Source organism: Petromyzon marinus, chromosome 4, assembly GCF_048934315.1.
Source record: "Petromyzon marinus isolate PM22_M1 ecotype Great Lakes invasive population chromosome 4, UKy_Petmar_22M1.pri1.0, whole genome shotgun sequence".
Classification (NCBI taxonomy): Eukaryota; Metazoa; Chordata; class Hyperoartia; order Petromyzontiformes; family Petromyzontidae; genus Petromyzon; species Petromyzon marinus.
The window spans coordinates 22,210,163-22,215,895 of record NC_133670.1 but is presented as its reverse complement, the minus strand read 5'-3'; positions in this window follow the sequence as shown (position 1 = coordinate 22,215,895).

The window sequence follows — 5,733 nt, the reverse complement described above, 5'->3', positions numbered from 1 at the left end:
AAAAAAATTAAGAGGACTACAGCACAGTACGCATGTTAAAGGGATATGATCGACACTCGGTGAGTGCATGTTTGGAAAATGAAGATTATGATGATTTAAAAAACTGGAATGTAGATTACGCTGTGGAATTATCAAAACAAACTCGATTGGCTTTAAAACCATGACCCTGAGTGCGATGATTGTGTAAGTAGACAAACCAGCTTTTGACCTTGTTTCAGTAACGCCTTATATACAGTTTTTAGAAATGTAGACGTTTCCATTGTGAAAGTTTGGACCACTGCCCGTATGGTGATTGCTAGGGTGGGATGTATATATATGTGTGTGTGTACAAAATATAATTGTGAGTATAAATGTGCTGCTGTACTGAAACTGGGGTCTGGTGCAAACGACCACGTCCATTTGTGGGTGCAACCAAAATACAACACCGATAAAAAATTTAACTACGGGCGTATTCGGCTGTTTGTGAACTTTAGTCAAAATAAAGAAATCGATTTTTTTTTGCAGCAAATAAACAACGTGCATTACTTTCATTCTTTGGACCTTGCCTCTGTCCTATTGGCTGGCATGCACGTCTACGATGTTGCAAAAACAAACAAAAACAGTTCCGTGGGCAGATCGTGGCTTTTCTTTTTGCAGACATGCTTGGCACCACCGCCGTTGTTATCCCGTCTGCATACAGTATTTTGTTATTCCAGATAAAATTCAGGATGAGGGGGAAAGACAGCAGTGGGCAGGGAGGGGAGGTGTGCTGTTTGTGGATGGGGAGTGATCTGTCTACGTGACTGCTATTCCAGATGATGCCTCACAAGGGCTCAAGCAAGGCTCTATGCATATTGCTTTAATGGGCAGTAAATTGCCTCCGAATACTCAGACACATATATGTACCGCCTGCATTAATGGCCAACAGAGGTGGTTTCCTTATAAGCCAATATTATTTGGAGGATTCCATTTACTCTGCATGTGCGGCATTTTGTTGCTCAGTGATATCATCAGACCCATGCTCACGTGCATGCCTCAATACTGAGTTTTGCTAACTGATGTCAAATTCTTGGGTCTTTCGGTAAAGTCACGTAGATAGGTTCAAAGAAAATAACCAAAAATAAGCAGTTTTATTAATTCGATTTTTTAGTACTAATTTCATTGCACTGCTATCTGCACGGTCTGCATTTCTAACCTACAGAATTTAGCTACAACCATGTAATGGGGGGTGTTGCTGCAAATGCTGCCTGCACATTGCTGTAGAGAAAGCGTGTGCAATGTGCAGCGTAGAACTCTGGCGATTCCCGCTCACGGCCAACACCGGTGACGATCATCTGAACCGGTCCGGGGCCTCCCCTAGGTGGACTCAGCCTCAAACGAGTGTGTGCCGTGCCGGCCTTGATAGGCGCTACTCGCTAACAGCACTTGCCCCAACAGCCTGTTTAAGGCTATACGCGTGGGCGATATTTTGTCTTTGTGTGTGTCACGCCTAAGGTTACAACCAACAGCATTGCTGAACCGACTGACGAGTGAGAAACTCGGTTCAAAATAAAACCACGCGTTTGTCTATGGCACGGGCAGGGAGAGCTTTATCGAAGCCTGGGGCCCTTGATTTTAACGAGAGGGGCAGCACATTGGACGTGTATCGGTGAGTCTGAATGGCTGGGGGGGGGGGGGGTAATTCATGTGTGCTCTGCACTCTAGCGCTTAACAGCAATGCCATTACCACATTGGCCGCGATCTGCATGCATATTGTGCAGTGTGCCCGTCGTGCACACACACACACACGTCCGTCCGTTCTTAATAAAAAAAAACCGTCGGCAGAGGCGTTGAAATGACAAGTCCCGGAGTCACTAGCACGTATTGCTGTTAACGAGGCTGGTATCTACGTTTTGCGAACAAAAATAATGCAAGGCAATCGAGCTTGAATGTTTGAATACGCGAGTGATAGCAGCCCGCTTGAATGTGTACTTATATTCAGTGGGCTGCCGTTATGTACGGGTCTACCAGTTCCTCAATTGGCAGAGGGTCATACCGTGGTGGGGTCAAGTTGTTTTTTTCAGTTTCATTTATTAGGTATAGCCCTATGAGCCATCAAACGACGCGCAACAGAAACATCCAGGAAAAAAAAAACAGTAAAAATCTTCCAGAGAAAAGCACCGATTATCAACACAGTGTGCATAAATCCCAATGCGATGCAAGGAGAACAATAACAACCATTAGACAATTTAGATAACGTTATCAACAAACAAACATGGCTTAACCATACGTTTTCGAATATCACCAAAATAAAGCTATAAAAACAATGTGCTATGTATAGTGAGGGAAAAAAAAGTATTTGATCCCCTGCTGATTTTGTACGTTTGCCCACTGACAAAGAAATGATCAGTCTATAATTTTAATGGTAGGTTTATTTGAACAGTGAGTGACAGAATAACAACAACAAAATCCAGAAAAACGCATGTCAAAAATGTTATAAATTGATTTGCATTTTAATGAGGGAAATAAGTATTTGACCCCTCTGCAAAACATGATTTTGTACTTGGTGGCAAAACCCTTGTTGGCAATCACAGAGGTCAGATGTTGCTTGTAGTTGGCCACCAGGTCTGCAAACATCTCAGGAGGGATTTTGTCCCACTCCTCTTTGCAGATCTTCTCCAAGTCATTAAGGTTTCGAGGCTGACGTTTGGCAACTCGAACCTTCGGCTCCCTCCACAGATTTTCTATGGGATTAAGGTCTGGAGACTGGCTAGGCCACTCCAGGGCCTTAATGTGCTTTTTCTTGAGCCACTCCTTTGTTGCCTTGGCCGTGTGTTTTGGGTCATTGTCATGCTGGAATACCCATCAACGACCCATTTCAATGCCCTGGCTGAGGGAAGGAGGTTCTCACCCAAGATTTGACGGTACATGGCCCCGTCCATCGTCCCTTTGATGCGGTGAAGTTGTCCTGTCCCCTTATCAGAAAAACACCCCCAAAGCACAATGTTTCCACCTCCATGTTTGACCGTGGGGATGGTGTTTTTGGGGTCATAGGCAGCATTCCTCCTCCTCCAAACACGGCGAGTTGAGTTGATGCCAAAGAGCTCCATTTTGGTCTCATCTGACCACAACACTGTCACCCAGTTGTCCTCTGAATCATTCAGATGTTCATTGGCAAACTTCAGACGGGCATATGTGTTTTCTTGAGCAAGGGGACCTTGCGGGCGCTGCAGGATTTCAGTCCTTCACGGCGTAGTGTGTTTCCAATTGTTTTCTTGGTGACTATGGTCCCAGCTGCCTTGAGATCATTGACAAGATCCTCCCGTGTAGTTCTGGGCTGATTCCTTACCGTTCTCATGATCATTGCAACTCCACGAGGTGAGATCTTGCATGGAGCCCCCGGCCGAGGGAGATTGACAGTTGTTTTGTGTTTCTTCCATTTGCGAATAATCGCACCAACTGTTGTCACCTTCTCACCAAGCTGCTTGGCAATGGTCTTGTAGCCCATTCCAGCCTTGTGTAGGTCTACAATCTTGTCCCTGACATCCTTGGAGAGCTCTTTGGTCTTGGCCATGGTGGAGAGTTTGGAATCTTATTGATTGATTGCTTCTGTGAACAGGTGTCTTTTATACAGGTAACAAGCTGAGATTAGGAGCACTCCCTTTAAGAGTGTGCTCCTAATCTCAGCTCGTTACCTGTATAAAAGACACCTGGGAGCCAGAAATCTTTCTGATTGAGAGGGGGTCAAATACTTATTTCCCTAATTAAAATGCAAATCAATTTATAACATTTTTGACATGCGTTTTTCTGGATTTTGTTGTTGTTATTCTCTCTCACTCTTCAAATAAACCTACCATTAAAATTATAGACTGATCATTTCTTCGTCAGTGAGCAAACGTACAAAATCAGCAGGGGATCAAATACTTTTTTCCCTCACTGTACATGCACTCCAACGTCTACTAAGAGATCTGGCTAGCATATCCAAATACCTACACGAGGTTTCCGCACATATCTTAACTTCCTAAATTAGCAACGCAGTTACAGCAACGGTTAACGTCTGCGTAGTTCTTCCTCGAGGTATATGTTTTTTTATATACGTATCCTTTGCTCCTCCTGATGGCCATCGCTTGTGTTGTGATCGAAACGTAGTTTTTTTGTTATTTTCTTTCAACCTATCCACGTGACTTTACCGAAAGACCCAAAGAATGTGTGTGTGTGTATATAGTGTAACCGCAGTGAAACTGTATTCTGTATCACTGTACCACTCAGCTCAGAAACCGCTGACCTGCCCCGACTGGACATATGTGAAAAAAAGAGCTTCATAGCTCATGGCATTCCTCCAGGATAAATAAAGATTCTGATTGTGTTATAGCGGCGGGTGCATGTTGCGCGTTGCGCGAAAAGTGTTCCCGAATGGAAGAACCGCGTTCTAGCAAAAACGCATTGTGTGAACACCCGTTAAGCGAACACTTGCCGTCGCATCTTACACACGTTATGGTAGTGAAGCTGCACCGCCCCTATCCCTGCCCACCACTACCTTCATCGCGCGCATTCAGACGAGCTTCTGCGGCCGTCTGGAACGCTCTTCCGTCCGATATGAAGAAGCCACTAGGAACTACGCACTTTTTACATCCAAATTGAAACTGCTTTTTTGTATTAAATTTGTTGCCCTTCCCCCGTGGCTACAACGAAATGCATACTTACCCTCAGGGTGGCCACACAGACCCTTTGCATGAAAACAATAAATATAATCCACGTCTATTCGAACAGCACTGTGTGTTGCCCTCCATTCTCAACACACAGCTCCTTGACACATGGATGATGGCTGCGTACTATAAAAGCAGTTGAGCACAGATGTTTTGAGCTCCAAAATATTTGTCAATCATAAGTGTGCAGTATTCTCCTTGACAATTCCCCAAAGGGAAATATCACGTTGTCATGTCCGGGCTTTGGGCCAGCCACATCATATCAGGTTCTCTCCCGATCCATCATCCACTTCATCCCTGATTTAAATATTCCCGAATTGTGAGGGCATCATGTGCCGGAAACCCCATCTTGATGTAGAGTACATATTGCAATATTGGCTTTGTGACCACCCTGTACTGACTGCTGTGTGCACACACTCCCAATAACAACAACCGCCGTTCATCACTATGCAACGGTGACGGCACCACAGCGCTTGTGCCATGCTAAGTGCACTTTGGGGCCACGTGAAGTGTCGAAGGCCCGCTGGCAGGTCACAGAACAGACCTAGGTGCCATGGGTTGACAGAGATGACTGGCAGATGCACCAGCCCCTTCCCCTCCTGCTCCCCCCAACTCCCCCCTCTGCCCCCACTCTCAACAACAACAACCACCGTTTGCCACTAAGTTGTGGTAAAGTCGCCACAACAATTATGCCATGGTAGGTAGATTTTAAGGCCACGTGAAGTGCTGAAGGCCCACTTGCAGGAGGTCACGGAACAGACCCAGGTCCCATGGGTTGACTGACCGGGTACCACAGTGGAGAGATGTTAACTACCTTGCCTGGTATACAGGAGGGCGTGGGTTAGATCCCGACCCTGACGCCTTCTGTATATCTTCTTTGGTTCTTTCGGTAAAGTCAATAACACAATAATATTCTCACGACGTTTCGGCCACAACACAAGCGGCCTTCATCAGGTGAAGGGACGAGACTGTCTGGTAGGACAGCGCTGGAGTGAAAGAGTCACGTTCAGATCACGACCTTTAAGCTGTGTATATTTGACGTTTGCGTGTTCTTCTCGTTGTTGCGTGG